General features: G+C 35.0%; 2 pseudogenes; one reads left to right on the forward strand and one right to left on the reverse strand.

Moving 5' to 3' along the window:
* The window catches only part of LOC106847067 (amine sulfotransferase-like), a 175,475-nt pseudogene that overhangs the window by 89,119 nt on the left and 65,741 nt on the right, over positions 1-20,615 (reverse strand).
* On the forward strand, positions 221-18,853 carry LOC106847079 (amine sulfotransferase-like; annotated as a pseudogene).

Here is a 20,615-nt window from a genome sequence, read left to right on the forward strand (position 1 = left end):
ACTCCTGGTATCTTACTTTCCTCATCTTTCAGACAGTGATAATAACAATACCTCTAGCAACGTTGGGTTGCTGTGAAGAGGATGGTAAATGAGTTGATACACATAGGACATTTAAACACTGCTTGGCGTACAGTGAACACTAAATAAGTGTTAGTCATTATTATAAAATACTAAGAACTTGAAAATCATTTTATCTGTTTTTGCTCATAGGTGAATAATTATGGACAACACAGATGCTTATTTATTGAACTTTAAAGGCTATTATCTTATACGTTCTACTGCTAATACTGACCTACTGAAAAATCTAGAGGAATTTGAAGTTAGACATGATGATGTCTTCATAATCACATATCCAAAATCTGGTAAGTTTGAGGAGTGGGCCACCTGTTCTCATCTTCACTCTGGTTTGGTAATACATGTGCACAGAGGTGCCCTTTTCTACACGTTGACAGTAGCTCAGTCTATCTTTAGACGATTATTTAGAATCAGAAAAAAGCTTAAATAAACCTCAGATCTCTATGATGTAAGCTTATTTGAGCTCCATATATTGTCATTTCTGATGACACATATGAAGAAATCAAATACTGAGCCAAGGGTGATACTTGGTAATTGCTGACCTGTTGGCTTGGTCTGACACTGGAAGAAAATATATTTAAAAATCCAGCAGGATCCTTCTTAGCAGCATTTCACTGTAAGGACTAACTCCTAATATGCTCTTCAGTTGTTCTAAATGCTTTGTATTTCTCTAAGATAATGAAATTGTTTTGGACTAAAGTAAATTGCCCTCAAATCAAACATTGTAAAATAAATCAATTTTTATATTGTGGTCTCTGGAACATAAGGTGATTGGTGCCGTTGACACGATGTTGTATGGGGTGCTTAATGTTGCTCAAAGACACAGTAGAGTCCACATCAACATAGAAAAAGTTATTCCTGACTTTCATGAAAATGCTCCAGTCCCTCCCTTTTTCCATTTACTTTGGAATTCATGCCCTTGTGCACTTTCCTCAAATTAGCAGCACATTGCCTTATCCCTGGAGTCTTCCTCTCTGCTCCACATATGACTGATATTAGGGTGTTTTCCTCTCTTGGATGTGGATGAAATTAATTTGCCTAGTTTTAGGCCAGCACGGCAGTCATAAAAGAGTCTTTCCTTTACCTTTAGTCCAGTCCAAGTATTTGGGACACCACACACCAGTCCTCAGTCCAGCCTGCTGGCTCCTTGATCATCTTGGAGGGAAGATTAGTGAGTCTCCCCAGGATTCACCATACATTGTACCAAATCTATCATGTAGATAAATCAGTTAGGTAATGGCATTAGTAAGATTTTTGGCATCTCACATCCTCTTATAACTTGATGATATCCTCATGAACATAGATACAAAAATCATAAACCGAATATAAGCAAAGCAAATACAGCAATGCAAAAAAAAAAATACATTATGACCAAGATGGGTTTAATTCAAGAGTCAAAATTACTTTAAAAATTTGTTAATGTAGTTCACCCACATTAGGAGAGTATGGGACGGAGCCTGAATTATCACCTCAATAGATGCAGAACGAGCATTCAATAAAATTCAGCATCCATTCATAATGGAAACTATAAGCAAACCAGGGAGAAAAGGAAACTTCTTTAACCTGATAAACAGAATCTACCAAACACTACCACAAACATCATATGCAATAGTGAAACATTTAAAATAGTACATTTAAAGTCAGGAACAGGACAAGAATGCTTGCTATCACCACTTTTTATAGGGAAAGACATATGCTACACAAGTAGAAGAAAAAGATGTGAAAAGAGCCTTGACCTTTAATTGCCTGTACTTCTAAGAGATCAAGCACTAAGAAAGGAGACTAGGGAAGGAGAAATAGAGGTAGCGCAGAACATCACAGAAAGGGATCTGACACGAAGTAGAGGAAACAGAGAAGGAGGAAGGATTAGTCTGAACCACTCCTATCGTGGACTCAGAACAAGCACAGCTGCTCAGAGTGACAAAGGAACTGAGCCCTTGATTTTTCTTTACTCATCTTAACGTCAAATACAAACACAAAAACTTTGACAAATTCATGTATGTACTGAGAGTGGTTAAAAGAAATAAAAAGCATTAATATTAGAGTCATGAAAAATTTATTCTTCCTTGAAAACACGATTATTTCTTTCTACAGGTACCGTCTGGGCTCAGCAGATACTAAGCTCGATTTATTTTGAGGGACATCGTAACAGAACTGAAATGGTGGAAACACTTGATAGAGTCCCCTTCCTCGAATACGCAATATGAAAAATAGACCATCTCAAGAGACCATCGCCTCGCCTCTTCTCTTCCCACCTCCCATATTATTTAGCACCAAAAGGTGTCAAGAACAAAAGAGCTAAAGTATGTCACAGAAATAGCTTATGGACCTTTTGCACAAACAAAAGTACTTTCTTCCGATTTTGTTCTCCAGCTCCAATCATCCATATTCTTTTAAATATGATATTACAATTTTTATGATATTGTTTTACACATTAAAAATATAAATGGAATTAGAAGTGTATGCATAGCTTGGGTCACCACACACATAGTTTTCAGTGTAATTATATCACATACAGCCAAGCGTCTTTTATGTCAGCACATGAAATTCTATTCTTTTTAATGGTTTAGTGGCAGTTTAGTGGCATTTTATATGGCTACACAATATTGAACATGTATTGTGTAGCCGCCCCTGACACAGGAAGGGTTAATAATCACTGGAAAAAGCTTGCCAACAAACTGTGACCCGGAGGTGAGAAGGCCGGTTAGCCAATGACGGGTAAGACCCCCTGGGGGGGCAACCTAAGCCAGGCGGCGGCCGCCCGGGGACACAGATGGAGAAACGATATCGATATCGGGAGCAAGAGGGACCGTTGCCTAAGAGACCTTGCCTGCTCTGAGATAAAAATATAGGAGCACAGCAACAACATGATAATATCAAAACAGAGACCAAGGGAGGGCTCCTTGAGAAATCACTAAGAATTCTTGGCATTCGCTAATTACTTCATCCAGAACACCTGTGTATGTTTAACAGATGTAAGCTATGTATATATTGAAACGCTGGTTATAATAAACTCAGAGTGGCCATCAGCCCTCTCCGCATCTATCCTGATGTGTACATTGGATTGCGACACCGACATATTGGTGGACAGGTAGGTTGCAGAAAATATATATATACCACATTAAACTAAACATAATACAGATCTTTACACTTTGTGATCTGGTGAAATATTTCCCTAAAAGTGGAGTTTTCAGGTTAACGTGTCCAAGTATTTTGTGTCACTAGGTATTATCTGCTTGCCTTCTGCAATGCATCAATTTACACTTCATCAAATAGCAAACAAAAATGCTTTTTTCCTCACACTCTCACCAGTGATTGGAATGATCAATCTTTGCTGGGGTGTTAGGTAAAAACAATATCGTTCTTGAGTAATTTGGAGTTTTTTTGGTTGCAATACACTTGATCATGTTTTTATGGGCTTCCAAGCCTTGAAATACCCTTCACAATCTTTGCCATTTTTCTTTTGCTTACCTTTTATTTACTGTTTTGCAAAAGCATTTATATGGGGCAAATATTTTCCTAATTAATAGATTACCTTTGAGAATTGTTGAATGCTTTTATTTTATACAAATAATCTATGAAACTTTCCTTCATAACTTAGGGCTCTCTTGTCTTGCTAAGAACACACTTTGGACCACAAAGATTATGTAAATTCTTTCCAGATTTCTTTCGAATTAACTTTATGTTTTTATTTTTTACACTTAATTGTAATTATATTTGTTATTGCATGTCATTTGAAATATGACTATCACGTGGTATTTGCCAAGGGCATTAGCCAATTGACCCAATGTGATTTGTTTAAGCATTTACTCTTTCCCTAAAGCTTTGGAGTCTACATTTTTGTTATACTAAGTTTCCATGATCTCTCCATCTGATTTCTACATTCTTTATTCCAAAATTTGTTCTCTCTCTTTAATATGTGGCAGTTCCTCACCATTTTAAATATTGTAACTGATTAGGCAAACCAACTTTACTTTTTGATATGCTAATTCCATGAATGATTTTTAGATGTTAATAGGAATTGATTAAATATTAGATTAATTCTGAGGCAATCATTAACTCTGCAAATATTCCAACACCCACCCAGCATCATTCTATTGCTCTTTATTTGTTAGGTCTACTTTCACATCCCCCAAACGTGCTATGCTGTTCTTTATATGCTCCTTACACATCTTTTCCTGAATTTCGTTTTTTGTTATTTGTATGGCTATAGCGAACTAGACATTGTTTTCGCTACCGACTTTCCTATTAGTTATTGCCGTTATATAGAAAAAGGCTTTGGTTTTGTACTCTATTTGGTCCTTTAGCCTCTTTTATTACTTTTGTTAATTTTCCCTTTATTCTCTGCAATATATTTCATCTTAAATTATGGTAAATTTTATTTTCCTTTACTTTCTAATATTTACACTTCTTTTTCTACTTCAAACGTTAAAATCTGCAAGAAGAGATAGAATAATAGAAGTGATGAGGAATGCTCTTCTTTTGCCCTTGATTCTCTAGGATTTTGAGTATTTTTTCTTGTTTTTGTTTTGTTTTGTTTTGAAATTGATTTTAGAGGTATACAATGCAGAGAAATTTGTTTTTTCTATTCTTGTTTACTTGGAGTTTTACTTTTATCTTTTTTTCTTTCTTTAGAAAAGCTCTAATCACATAAAACATCTTTTTTGGCAACTCTGAAGATGCAATGTTTCTTCTTCCTTTACTCTATAGTAACATGAAATCCACCAGTAATTTAATGATGTCCTATTTCTGGAGGAAATCCTATCTGCTTATAGTGTAATATTGTTTAACATAGTCCTGGGAGAGTTTTGTTAATTTTACTCCGGAATTTAATCTGTCATTATTTCAAAACTAGACTTCAATTTTCAATGATTGCTCTATCTTTATTTGATTTTAGTATCACTGTGATTCTAGTCTATAAAATAAATTTCGAGGTCTTTTGTATTTTTGCTAAGTTAAGTAGTTTAAAAAATATAAAATAACTGAATTTTTTGAAGATTTGATTAATGTCCATTATAAATGTATCTGATCCGGTCAGCTTCATGGTTCTACAACATTTTCCTTTTTCTCATCAGTTTATTTAAATTAATTTCCTTTCTTTAAACAATATTTACAAACATGGAAAATAATTACAACATATTCACTCATGACCTGGTGAATTTCCTCCAATTCTGTGATTACATCTTTTTTATTCATTTGTAATGAAGAAATATTTCATATTTTTTCCTAATTAGATTTGTTTGTATATCAGCAGTTTTCTGTTATATTAGGGGTTTTTCCTTCAAAGAACTAGCTTGTTTTTGAAACAAAATTTTATGTAAATCCTTGATCTCTCCTTTTACATTAATTCATTACGTCTTCATATTTTGTTTACATTTCTTTTTCTGTCTTCATTAGTTAGAGGACTAGCAATATCAATATGCAAAGTTTACTTTTTAAAGTGATGATTATCCTTTTCGGTATAGCTATAGTTTAGCTACTATAGTTTAGGTTAGCTATATTTTTTAGTGTAGCTAAAATTATGGTTTTGGCATAAAGTAGGACAATTGCTTTGTTTAAATCTATAGACTTAATATCTGTATTAAGATCTATAATATATTAATATAGGTCTAATATTTCAGTTTTAGCTTTCTAATTGGTCCAAGTTATTCACAAGACTTTTTTTCCCCGTGTGTTTATATACTTTTTCTAACTTGGCCATCATTGATTATTAGTATTTATGGCACTATCCATAGGGAATGGTATTATAAGAATTCTAACTAATGAAATTCATTAAGGAGTCTTATGGCGAACTATATGAGCAATATTCAATGGTTATTCATATTCAATATTCAACAGTAGTTCCAGGAGTACATGAGAAAATGGTGTATATTCTATGTAGGGGGCACTAATAACATACATATATAAAATAAATTTTGTCAAACAATTTTGTAAATTATTTCTTTTAATCCTTTTACACTTATGTTTAAGAAATTGTGTGTAAATCTCCCACCATGATTTTCCCTAAATCAAAAGCTTTGAAGACTTACTAGAATTTGTGCCGTTTATGTTTTTCTTTTACATTATTCAATATACAAAGATTACTGTTCCATTGGTCACTGCAAACCAATTATATGATGTTCTCTTAAATCACTTGGCTTCACATTTTACTGGACTTTATATTGTAACTTATTTTCTTTTTCCCTGGGGTTTTGCCATGTGCCTTTGTTTGTTCTTATTTTTCAATATTATTTTCCACTGCTGCATAATTTTACATGTTGTGTAAGTAATTCTATCAGATCTATGCTTTTGTTTCACTGAAAGATTAGGTTATTCAATTTTTGTTATCTAGGATATATTGTCACGATGCAGCTTATATTGGGAGAAGGTAGTGACTGTTAATTCTTCACAGCGATTAGTTATAATGTTAGAAGTTTCTAAATGACAGAGATTTGGTCACCGGTTACTTCAGATCAATCTTGAGAAACAGCTTAAGTTTTGCTTGTCATTGTCAGAGTGATAAGCAAAAAATGACCCAGGTGGAGTTCGCTTTGCAAAATAAGCTAAATTAAGCTTTGCTTGTATGACTAAACTGGTTTTGTCTGCTCAGAGAATTTTCAAGTCTGGTCTCTGATTTTACTTTTAACATTTTAAGTCCTTTTTTTCCCCTTTAGGAAATCCTTCCCTTCTCCAAGACCAGATGTATGTTGTTTATTTTTTAGATGTCAAAGTGTTGCATTCATATTTAAAACCTAATCCATTTGTAAATGATTTCTGTTTATGGTGTGAGGAAAGTCCATTTTGTTTTCTTTTTCCTGTACGGATAATTATTTATTTCAACATCATCTGTTATGTAATTTTCCCTTTTTATTTTTGTGCTAAGAAATATTCACCCTAAGCTAACATGTGTTGCCAATCTTCCTTTCTTTTTCTTTTCCTCCCCAAAGCCCGAGGGCATAGTTGTATATTCTACTTGTAAGTCCTTCTGATTCTTCTATGTGAGCTGCCCCCACAGCATGGCTACAGAGAGACTAATGGTGTGGTTCTGTGTGCAGGAACTGAACTTGGGCCACCGAAGAGGAATGCGCCAAACTTTAACCACAAGCCATCAAGGCTGGCCCAGTCTTTCCTTTTTTGCCCTGATCTCCAATGCTACTTTGGCTGTATATCTAATATCACTTAATGCTCAGGGAGGGTACATTGAAACAGCTTCTATGCAAGGTCATGTGCAATATTAATCAACGCTACAAATAAATAATTTCACCTTTAGAAATTAGTCTTATATTCTTGCACATGTGAAATGTCATGGAATAAAGTTACTTTTGCAACAGTCTTTCTAATAGCAAAAAATCTGGAAGAACCTAAATTTCCACAAGTAAACTGGATAAAGTAAATTATTATGCATTTATATAGTGAAATTTAGATGTTAAAAATAACTGTAAGGATATGCAATAACTGCGAAGAATTTATTAATTCCCTTGCAGATTATTTACATCTACAGAAACCCCAAGAATATTTTGGTCTCCTATTTTCATTTTTCAAATATGATGGCTGGATTACAAGCTGCGGAGGATATCGAAGATTTCATGAAAATGTTCTTCGATGGAAAAGGTAATTAGATTTATTTACCAGGCAACATGTTTATGAGGCAATGTTGCTATTCAGCCAAATTCTCTAGCTTAGGGAACATAATTTAGAGAGTTGCAAAGGGTAATGATAGAAGGTAGAAGGGACATAACTGGTTACTCTTGTTTCTCAGCATAATCTGCTACTCAATGGCTTTTCCAGCCTTACCAGGACAACTTTGGGAATTGTCAAGGTTACAAAGGAATATTGTTTAAGAAATATTTTGAACCAAGCCTAGGAGAACCAGAAATATTCTAGCAGTTCAAACTAGCTAGATCCATGTGTTCCAGAAGAGCTACTGTTGAGGGTGGGTGTAGGTTCTGTGCTCTGTCATGGCCTGTGGTAGCCCTTATGGCAGCTGTGGAATTTTCATTCAAAACCTAAAGAGGAAAGATTGATGTAAGAGGACCGTGGACTGTGAAATAGGGTTCTCACGCATTTAGAAGATTATATTCGGGTGTTGTCTTATTCTAGATAGCTAAAGTTGCTATGCAGATATTTTAAAACAGACAGTAAGAGGAGAAATAAAGAGATTTTTTTCAGGTGGAGGAAGAAGGAAAAGGAAGTGGGCTACCTTAAAGAAATCTTCAAAATTGGTTCTTTGGGCTTCTTTTTCTTTGCATTGGCACATTCCTGCATACATAGGAAAGGCATGTTTCTACTAAAATCATGTGTTTGTTTCCCAAAACACCATTTTCAAAAGGTAGCATAGAAGTCCAGGGGTGGGAGCTTTATTTTTCTTTCTGAGGACTCCAGAACAGAAAAGAAGCACTATTTACTTTGCTCTTCAATAAGAGCAACATCTTCACCTCATTACTTATTAACTTTTCCCACAGTGACAGGAAGCCTTTGGTTTGATCACATCAGAGGCTGGTATGAGCACCGACATGACTTCAACATTCTGTCCATGATGTATGAGGAGATGAAGAAGGTAAGAGGAGAAGATTATTCGTAAAAATATTATTTCTTTCAAACATTTTCTTATTTTGCTTTCAGTGCACCACATTCCCTTCATTATCTTCATACCTAAGTACTTCTCAGGCTTCTTTGGAGGTTTCTAATATCCTGCCCAGCTCTTAATTGTTGGTCTTCCTCAGGGCTCTCTCCTCACCATACACAGTCACCTTTATGATTTCTTTCCATGTACCCCTCCCTAGCAGTAAAGACAAACTTAAGTGTCTAGAGCAGCCGTAACTTAATAAAGAGAAAGGGCACTGTGCAGTCCTGGGTGAGAAGCCGCTAAGATGTGGCTAATTAAACAGAGCTGAATGTGTTCTCTGCGATGTAAGTTCTTCCTGTTATTTTAAAAGAACCTTGAAAAGTAGCTTTTATGTGAAATCACATAATGTTTACCCATTGTCATCCATTCAAAGCTGTCATAAAACATTGCATTAATCAAATGAGACACATTTGACTTTACTATTTTGAATCTGATTGATATGTTAATTCACTAATATGTAATATATTATTTCATTTCTTCAAAAAGTATTGAATGCCTACCATGTGGCAGACACTAAATTATGAGAAAAATAGGACTGAACCTTTTATTCATTGAGTTTATAAGTCAACAGGGAAGACAGATATTCCCCAAGCAGGTATCCATAATTCAAAAGTGTGATAAGTGTTGGTAAGAAAAACTGCAGGTATGAGATCAGTATATGGAATTAGGGGATCTGGTATAGTCAAAGGTGATAGGCAATGTTTTCAGGAAAAAGTCACAGGACAAGGGTAAGCTAATGAATATCAGTTAACAACAGAAAGAGAGGTAAAGGAGAATTCTAAGGAGGGAAAGTGAATTTGCAAATTCCCTGAAGCAGTAAAGCACATGACAGCTTTGAAGAAGGGAGGAAAGAAGTTAAAGAGCAAGTGGAAGTAATAAAACATTAAGATAAAGATTTCTAGGAACCAGACTTTGCAAGTTGTGTAGACAATTTTGAAGTCAGTGATTTCTTTAATCTTAAAAGCAATAAGGAGCCCTTTAAGAGTTATAAGAAGGAGAGCAATGTGATAGAATTAAGATTTTTAAAATAGCATTCCCATTAGTGGATTGAAAAATGACAATAGTGAATACAGGCAAACTCGTTAGAGACCAGTGTGCTAATCCACTGTAAATCAATGGTGCTTTGGATTCAATGGCATCATTGAAATTGAAGAGAATGCAGATTTGAAGATATATTCAGGGGAGGCAAAGAGGAGAGGGACTATAGATAGAAAAAATGAGGAAGAGTGAAATGTCAAGGATGCTTGCTACATTTCTGGTTCATAAATTTATGTAGATAATGGTGTCATTCATGAAGGCGTTAAGGGCACACTGAAGCAGATAAGCCTAGAGATAGGAGATTAGGAGGTTGCATTTGACATTTAGAGTTCAAGGTGACTTAGTAGTATCCAAAAGAAGGTATTTGGAAATATAAGTCTAAAGCTCAAAGAAGAAATCTGGAAAAAAATATGAATGATCTTAATTTGGCCATCATCACTGTATAGAGCATGACTGAAACTATGAACATGGATAAAATTGAGTTTGGGAAGGGAGGAGGGAATGAGTGAGGCAAGAATGGAGGAAGGGAGACGGAGGGAGATAGTGAGAAGAAAATAGGAACCAGAATCTATTACTGAGATATCTTGAGGTATAAAGTTTGGGTAGAGAGGGACGAGCCCACCGAGGAAACAGAAAAGAAGAAATCAGAGATGTAGAAAGGAAACAAGGAGTGTGTAGTGACCTTGAAGCCAAATGGATGTGTCAGGAATGATCTTCAAGATCCTTTTCAGATATTTAAGGCTGCTGAGAAGTCAAGTAAAAAAGAGGGTTTGAAACGTCCATTAAATCTAGAGACATGAAGTGTCGTATGAGGTCCAGTAAACCACAGTGGAATGGGTTGGGGAATAAATTGGTGAACTCTGAATCTGAATCAGCAGCCCAGACCCATATATATTGTAACTCTCTTCTATATACCTACTTTTATATCTCATATTTGGGCTTTAAACTAATCATGTCCAAAATACAGCTTTTTACCTCCCAACGAAAGCTGCTCTTCCTCCCATGAATTGCACTGTGATTCAAGTGACCTAAATCAGAAACCAGACTCATACTTCACACCTCCTTCACCTTGCATCTTCGTTTCATCGATCAATCACTGAGTCCTGTGAATTCTGTTTGAAACCTTTGTGGGAGACACAACTTGTCTCACTCCTTTTGCCTCTTTCCTAGTCCAGGTCACCATCATCGTTTGCTTAATTTCTGCAGCAGCCTTCCTAATTGGTCCACCTACCTGAAATCTCACCTCCCCTTTGTTTATTCTTCAACCAGAGTTATCATCTCAAAATGCATATCTGATTCCTTCCCTATTTTCATATTTGAGTTCCTCCATAACAATGTGCTCACAACAAAAGCACTCATGAGCAAAAGAAGGTACAGAAAGTTTGGAGAAAGAGACTGACCCCAGAGTAAACTATGCAAAATCTCTTGAATATTTCTCTCTTCTGTCATCAATATACTAGCAACTTTTTTCTTACCTTCCACCAAGTAGCCCCTTATGTATTTCTGATCTAGATTTTTATTAGCAGTCTTTCAATTTTTTGTTGCTATTGTTAGCATATAGTAGGAAGAGAAACTTCCTTCAATTTCCCCTGTCAAGGGAGATAGATCTTAGTCAATTCAAGTTTTTTTCTTAAATCTCTTATAGAAAAAGATCCTAATTTTCTCAAGCAATAGGTATCCATCAATGTTGGTGTAGATTTTGAGGTCTTCTCTTGTCTGCTATGTCTCTTGGAAATTTCTTGGGAGTTTTACCTAATACTGTTTATGCCTGTTTCTCCAGTGGTAATTGCATCAGAAACACTCAAAGCTCCTATAACTGATCTCAGAGAACTTGGCACATTTCCCACTGACTTAGAGGTGATGTCTGTAGGAACAGAGTGACTATAAAAAATTATTTATTACTTCCCTGTTTCAAGTGTCCAGCAGTATGTAGTTGGGGTGAAGGCAGAAATAGCTATACTGTTTGAGGTTTCATGTTTAAATAATAAGACTGTAAAAGTAAAGAAATATATATTATAAAATAAGCATAGTGATTATCTGCAGGGTAGAGGACAAGCTTTATGATAGGATAGGGATGTGTTTGGTGGAGTTCTGGAATACTGGCATTGTTCGGTTTCTTGATGTGCATGTTGGCACCGTGGGTGTTCACTTCATAGTAATTCATTAAGCTGCATATTTGTTTTATGCCTTTTCTGCATGTGTGTCTTATTTTAAAGTGTAAAAAGAAAACCTTAAGAAGTTTTTATTTATCTTAAAAGAACTGAGGAGGTATTAAGTGGCATATCTTGGGCAAATCCTAATACAGTGAAAGACGCAATCTTTCTCCTCCTATAATCTTTCCTTTATATGATGTGCTTGTCTGAAACTTGCAGTAAGAAAGTGGTACATACCTGTGTGCCGGGCTGTAGTAATCTTTGGAGACTGAAGTAATAACATAGTAAAGGAGAGGAGTGTTCATTATCTTCCTTGAAGAATAGTTTACTGATGTGTGGGATTCAACTCAGAATGATGGACAGCGATAAGCAGTAATATCGAGGAATGGCCCACGTGCTAAAGAAAGATCCTAAGTGGACAACTTGAGAGACACATAGGAAAGAGTCTTACAAGCTGACTTAGAAGCAACCAATGCATTTAGAGAAAGCCATTTTCTCTCTCCATGATGTGTCGTTCTGAATGTTTCCTTTTGTCCTTAGCTCCCAGTTCACTGTTTCTCCATTCAACTGAGTGTAAGGGGCTATTAAAATTATTCATCAAGGTCTTCATTTCTATTCATGAATTGGAATTGATTTTAAATCTGCTATACTATTATTTAGAGTTGCTAGGTTTTTATCAAATTTTAATTTTTGTCTTTTATCACCTTGAAAACCATAGCATAGTTATTTAAAAATTCTTCCTGATAATTGCAGTATCTGTCAATGGAACATCTATTGTTCTATGTCTTTACCTCTGCTGGTTTTTAGCTACATTATCTTATCTCTTCATGTTCTTGCATATCTTGATTGCGTCTTAGTCATTGTGTATAAAAATTTTGTAGAAATAATTTGATAAGTAGGGTCCTTTTATTTTACTCACTAATCACACTCAACCTCTTCCACTAACTGTTATCACCTAAGAGGTAAATACTGAGATACTCAGCAAGCTCAGTGGGGCCCTTCTTCCTGTCTCCAACCTGCCTCTCCAGCTACATCACTTGTGAGTCTGTCGAGTACCAAGCACACTGGAGTTCAGTTGTCATTGACTGTGGAGGGCCTTTCAACTTTCTGTAATTTGGAGCTTACTTTTACACTCAGAAAGGAATTCTCATGATTTTCCGGGGACGTTTCTCATCCTTCCTTCTTGAATTGGAAGGAAAGTTTTTTTCCCATTGAAAATTGCTCTTACTTCTCCAAGATAAAATCACTCTCTCTTTCCTGTGAGCTACCATTGCACATTGTGTTTCTGTTTCCAGTTTTCCTCCAAATGTATTTTTTATTGTGTCAAAACATCTACAACAAAATTTACCATTTTAACCATTTTTAAGTGTACAGTTATGTGGCATTAAGTACATTCACATTGTTCTGAATCATCATTCCCGGCCACCTCCAGAGCTTTTTTCATCTTGTAGAACTGAAACTCTGTATCCAAAAACAATAAATTCCCATTCTCCCCTTCTCCCAGCCCCGAGGAACCATGCTTCCATTTTCTGTCTCTATGAATTTGACTACTCTAAGTCTCTCATCTGAGGGAGATCACAACTTATTTGTCTTTTTTTGACTGGCTTATTTCAGTTAGCATAATGTCACCAAGATTCATCCATGTTGCAGCATATGTCACAGTTTCCCTCCTTTTTAAGGCTGAATAATATTTCACTGTATGTATATGCCACATTTTTTCTAATCCATTAGTCCACTGATGGACACATATATTGCTTCCACTGTTTGACAATTGTGAATAATGCTTCCATGAACATGAGTGTACAAAGACCTTTTTCACTCCATTTCCCATTCTTTTAGGCATATACCTCCAAGATAAGTTGTTCATTCATATGGTAACTCTGTTCTTAAGTTTTTGAGGAGCCATCATAATATTAATATTATTTTCCATTCAATCTGCACAATTTTACATTCCCACTAATTTTGTACCATAATTTCAATGTCTCCACATCCTCATCAGCATTTGTTATTTTCTGATAGTGTTTTTGCTTTTTTAAAGTAATAGCTATCCTAATGGGTCTCAAGTGGTATCTCCCTGTAGCTTTTGATTTGTGTTTCCCTCATGATTAGTGATGTTGAGTATTTTTTCTTGTGCTTATTGACTTTTTGCCTGTATTCCTTGGAGAAATACCAACTTTAATCATGTGCCCGTTTTTTAACGGTATGTTTGTGTTTCTTCTGGTAGAGTCTAGAAGTTGTTTATGTACTCTGGATACTAACTCTTTATCAGATATGTGATTTGAAAGTATTTTCTTCTGTTCTATGCCTTGCCTTTTCACTCTTGTTGTCCATTGACGTACAGAAGTTTTTAATTTTGACATAGTCCATTTTATCGGTTTTTCTTTCGTTGCCTATGATATTGCTGTAATATCCAAGAAATCATTGCCAACTCCATTGTCATGAAGCTTTTCTCCTGTTTTTTCCTAAGAATTTTATAATTTTAACTCTTTTGTTTAGGTTGGATCCATTTTGAGTTAATTTTTGTAGATGGTATAGTACGACCCCAGGTTTATCTTTTGCATGTAGAAATCCACTTTTCTAAGCAGCATTATTGAAAAGACTGTTCTTTTCCCAATGAATAGTCTTGGTACCCTTGTCAAAATTCATTTGACCTTATATGTGAGAGTTTGTTTCTGGGTTCTCTGTTTTGTTCCATTAAACTATTTGTCTCTCTTTATGACAGTACCATACTGTTTTGAAGAAATGTGTATTTGTAGTAAGTTTTGAAATCAGGAGGTGTGATGTCTCCAACTTTGTTCTTATTTTTCAAGATTCTTTTGGCTATTCAGGGTCCCTTGAGATTCCATATGAATTTTAGAACGTCTTTTTCCATCTACAGAAAATATCATTGGATATTGATAGAGATTGCATTCAATCTGTGGATCACTTTGGATAGTATTAACATCTTGGTATTATTAAATCTTCCAATTCATGAACACAGGATGTTGTTCCAGTTATTTGTGTCTTCCTTAATTTTGTTTAGCTGTGTTCTGTAGTTTTCAGTACACAAGTCTTTCATCTCCTTAGTAATGTTTCATCCTAAGAATTTTATTCTTTTGATGCAATCATAAATGGAATTGCTCTCTTTATTTCCTTTTTGGAATGTTCATTGTTACTGTATAGAAGTGCAACTGATTTTTGTGTTGTTTGGATCCTGCAACTTTGCTGAATTTGTTTATTAGTTCTAACAGTATTTCTGTGGAACTTTTAGAGTTTTCTCTTTATAAAATCATGTTGCCTACAAACAGAGATAATTTTATTTCTTCCTTTCCAATCTGGATGCCTTTATTTCTTTTTCTTTCTCAATTACTCTGGCTAGGTCTCCCAGTACTCTATTGAGTACAAGTGGCAAGAAGTGGCATCCTTGCCTTGCTGCTGATCTTAGCAGAATGCCTTTCAGTCTCGCACCATTGACTATGAAAATGTCTTGGATATTGTCAAATGTTTTTTCTGCATCAATTGAGATGATTGTGTATTTTTTCCTCTTCATTCTGTAAATGTGGTGTAGCACATTGATGAATTTTCATATGTTGAAACTTCTTTGCTTTCCAGAAGTAAATCCCACTTAAAAATGGCATATAATCCTTTCAGTATGTTGTTGAATCTGTTTTGCTAGTAATTTGTTTAGGATTTTTGCATCTTATCTTTCATAAGCGATGTTCTTCTTTAGTTTTCTTTTCTTGCAGTGTCTTTATCTAGCTTTGGTATCAGGATAAATCTGGCCTTATGAAATGTGTTTGCAAGTATGTTCTCCTCTCCAATTTTTTGGAAAATTTGAGGATGGTTGGTGCTAGTTCTTTTTCAAATGTGTGGTTGAAGTCACCGGCAAAGCCCTCTAGACCAGCGCTCTTCTTTCTTGGGCCCATTGTAATTAACTACTTGCTTTATTCTTTCACTCATGAAATTAAAAATTCTTAACAGGCATAGATAGCATACTATTGTTCTCTTAAACTTCTTCAGCGCTTTGCAGAGTTTCTGAAAAATACAACGTATTCTAAAAGCGTTGGTTGAAAGAATGAAGGTGAGCTATTGTTATAAAATCAAGCAATAGGAAGCTCTAACAAAGCTGAAAACCAAAGCACGCTTTTTCATAGAAGGATAAATGAAGTTATATATCTTTGTCAAACTTTAGGCTTAAAATAAGGCCAGGTATCTTTAGTTTTCCAAAATGTGATAAAGATGTTCAATGGTAACTATATGGTCCTTTTAAACTGAATACTTTCTCATACTCACAATTCCTTCAGGATCTCAGAAGTTCTGTGCTTAAAATCAGCAGTTTTCTTGAGAGACAACTGAATGAAGAGGACGTGGAAGCGGTCATGAAACAGGCAACATTTCAGAACACGAAGTTTGATCCACAAGAAAATTATGAGCAAATTCTAAAACATGACTTGGGGAGAACAGACGAGGGAAGTTTCTTGTGCAAAGGTGATAAGCAGTGGTTTACAGAAGCAAAACTGTTAAGAGTTCCATTGAGTCCTTGGCCCCCATGCTAATTAAGGAGTGCTGCCAACATGTCTCTCCAAGTACTGTCATATGGGCCCTTGAAGGAATCAAATATCCTAACTGAAAGCGACCATGAAAAGTGTCCCAGCAAACCCAACAATTCTTTACTACAGAGCCTGACACGTAAACCAGACCAATAAACATTAGTCCATGTTACCTACTCTTTAAAATTTGTTCGCAAGTACCGCCTGAAGGCTATGGATCTATGCAACCAGGAGAGTTCCAATTCTTGTTTTCCTTTATTTCTCTTGAACGTTCTAGAAGGAAACAACATAAATTTTATTGTGGGGAACTGAGGTTGTATTACTGTTATTATCCCATGTGGCAGATTTCTTCCTTGTAAAAAGTAGATTGATACTTCATTAACCCAACCTGCTATGAATTTATTTGACAATGTGCAATAAATTTTTATGGTATTCCTAAAACATGCTAGGAGTAGATAAGATTGAGTGTTTTTCCTGATATTGCTTAAGTTCAAAATTTTTTAATCTTTTTAATGTATACCATTCTAAAGGTAATTTGTACTTCTCTATTTCATATTTTCTTCTCAAATTTATTCATAAATGTATTATGATGATGGACATTGATTAAATCTAAATGTGTAAAGATTTTTTGAAATTGATATCTTTAAAAATTATTTTTTCCCTTTGTTATTTACCTTCACTTCTCATTCCTCAGCTAGATCAGATATAAAGCAATTCTCATGCCCATAATAGCTTGCTAACTGTTCCAAATGACAATAATCATGCTTTCATAAGACAATCTGAGCGCTGAGGATGTCATATTATTAATCATTAAAAAATTGGCTTAATGATGGTTTCAAACTTTTATCAAGTGAAACTGCAGCAGTAGCAGCTCTAGGCACCTTTTGTGACCTTCACTTCATTACTGGGAAATCTAGGGTCTCCATTTTTCCATTTGAAAAATGAAGAAATACTTACCTTGTAAGGTTGTGTTAAGATTTATGTTACATGGAAGAAGTAATTTGCCAAGTATAGTGCCTGGAATTTAGTAAAATATATTTAATTTTCTAATCTTTTCATATATTTTGTTTTGGTTTTCCTTCCAAAGGAAGGTTGTAATTTAGTGGTTGGTGGAAGTCTACCAGATAAGGAAGTGGACCGTAAGGCTACTTTCAGTGTTACTGTGTTCCCTGAAGTTTGTTTCTTAGCTCCTCCCGTTATAAGGAGGAGTGGAGAATCGAACCCCATGGAAAACTATCAGATATTAGCTTGGTCTGGGGAAGACATTAAAGAGGGCTGCAGGAAACTTTTGCCCTGATGGTGCTACTTCCTCACCCAGATGCCGTTCATGTGCTTATCCCACTAGGTACCATTGGAGACTGGAAACATCACCTGACTGTGGAGCAAAATGAGAGATTTGATAGAATATTCCAAAGGAAGATGAAAGATTTTCCCTTGAAGTTCATCTGGGATCTAAATGAGGAATAGAATTAGTGCAAAATAAACATAGAGAAAATTCACTAACTAGAGAGCATATTTTAATATGCATATTAACTTGTGCTTCTCATCTGTGTTAATTATAAAATTTTATTAATTTAAAAAAATGAGAAAACTAGACTTACAATGGTTGCCATGAGTTGGATGAATACTTTGAAATTTTAAAAGTTAAAATGATTTGGGAGAGAGTCTGAACTGGTTGCCTGTATGATAGAGGGAAAAAACAGAGAGCATGCAACATGAATGGTAAATATCTTCAAAGACTTTTCTGTAGTGTGTATTTTTTCTTTCTCTACGATTAAATTTAGGATCAATCGAACATCAAAATCCTTTTATTCTTGTAATTAAACTTTAATGCTTTGGTTCAAATCAATGTACAGAAATCAGACGTAAACACTTGCATCTGTTTAATAATTTGCCGTACGGCAAAGTTTGCACTAAAGGTCAAGGATCACAAATAGATTAACCATCTAATGGTTAAATCATTAATTATTTGGATGAAGAAATATAGCTGTGTCCACAACATATCATTCACTAAACTAATTTTATATGTATTTATAACTAAATATTTAAGATAAAATCATTTTGAATAACTAGAAAAATATATGTGAATCTGTTAATAATTCCAATATAGAAAAAAACTTTTGAAACATAAAGGCAATATAAGAAACTTTAAAGAAAAGGTCATTGTAGATGTAATTAGTTATATTTAAATACTGGAGTGTGGTGGGCTCTTAATCCAATAAAACTGATGTTAGAAGAGAAAAAAGACACAGGATGGAGGCTGTGATGTCACAACAGAAGCTGAGTTTGGAGTGATGCATCTATAAGCCAAAGATGCCAGCAAACTCCAAGAACCTAGAAGTAGCAAGCAGTGATTCTCTCCTACAGGTTTCAGAGGGGGCATGGCTTTACTGACATCTTGGTTTTGGACTGCTAGCCTCGACAACTGTGAGACAATAAATTTCTGCTGTTTTCAACCACCTGAATATTGGTATTTTCTTACAGAAGCCTGAGGAAACTAATACAACACTACAACTTAATGAAATAACTGATGCTCTAAACCAGAACCATTAAGGCAGGTCCTGGAGCTAAACCGAAGGAGTGGGTAAGGTAGCATAGTGCTGATTAGTTCTGATGCATGAGATAAATGTCCAAATACATGTCAGCAATGACTGGAATAACCAGGGAAGATTTATGTCCATTCTTATCACCCCTATTCAGTAGAGTACTGGAAAAGCCTAGCTAGGACAATGAGACAAGCAAGGAGATAAAACGGATATAAACTGGAAAGGAAAAGCAAAGATTGGTTGTGTGCAAATGACACGATGGTCTATGTAAAAAATTCCAAGATATTAGCAGAAAAACTGCTAGAACTAATACGTGAGTTTGGCAAAGTAGCAAAATATTAATTCTAGACACACAAAAGTCAATCATATTTTTATACACTAGCAAGGAAACATTAAAAATTAAAGACTGAGTACCACATGCAATTGCTCCAAAAAAAAAAGAGAAATATTTGATGCACATCTAAGCAAGCATGTACTGAGTCTGCATGTTGATAATCAAAATTTTGTAATTACAGAAATCAAGGAAAACTAAATTAAATGGAGCAATATACCATGTTCATTGATTGCAAGATTCAACTTTGTAAAGATGTCAGTTCTGGCCACATTAACCTATAAGTTTAATGGAATTCCTGCCAAAATCCAAATAAGATTCTTTGTAGCCATATAAAAGCTAATGCTCAATTTTAAGATTTCCTATGCAGCAACAGTTAATCAAGACAGCATGGTTTTGGCAGAAGAATAGACATATAGACCAATGGAACAGAATAGAGATTCCATATATAGAACTCCACAAGTACGCCAGCTGAATTTTGAGAAAGGAGGAAAGCAATTCCATGGAGAAGGATGGATTTTTCAACAAATGGTGTTCTAATAATTAGACATCATAGACGAAAACAATGACACTTGACTTAAACCTCATACATTATAAAATTTAACTCAAAATGTGTTCTGGATCTAAACATACAACAGAAATCTATAATACTTTTAGAGGAGATATTCATGATCCTGGCATAGGCAAAGAGTTCTTAGTTGACACCAACACCATGATCCATAAAAGAAAGAGATGCTAAATTAAGCTAGATCAAAATAAAGAAAGCTTTTGCACTGCAAATGATCTTGTTAGAAGATGAAATGGGAAGCTACAGACCAAGAAGAAATATCTGCCAATCACATACCTGACAAAGCACTTGTATCCAGAGTGTAGTGAATTCTCTAAACTCATCAGAAGGAAAGCAAACATTCCAATCAGAAAATGGGCAAAAGGCTTGAAAGATATTTTACCAAAGAGGATAAAAGAATGCCAAATATGCGTTTGAAAAGATGTGTACCGCTATTAGCCATTACAGAAATGGAGATTAAAACTATGAGATACCAGCACACACTTATAAGAGTAGATTTCAAAATGTTGACAATACCACATGCTGGCAGCGGTGGAGCAAATCATCTCTCCTGCCTTGTTGGTGAAGATACAAAATGGTCCAGCCAATTTGCAAGACAGTTTGGCAACTTCTTATGAAGTCACACATACAGTTAACATACAACTCAGCCTTCTGACTGCTGTGCATTTATCCTATAGAAAGAAAACTCATATTCACACTCAAACTTGTATATAAATTTTCATAGCCTCTGTTTGTAATATTCCAAAACGGGATGTATCCCAAATGTCTTT

This window comes from Equus asinus, chromosome 24 (assembly GCF_041296235.1).
Source record: "Equus asinus isolate D_3611 breed Donkey chromosome 24, EquAss-T2T_v2, whole genome shotgun sequence".
NCBI classification, from domain to species: Eukaryota; Metazoa; Chordata; class Mammalia; order Perissodactyla; family Equidae; genus Equus; species Equus asinus.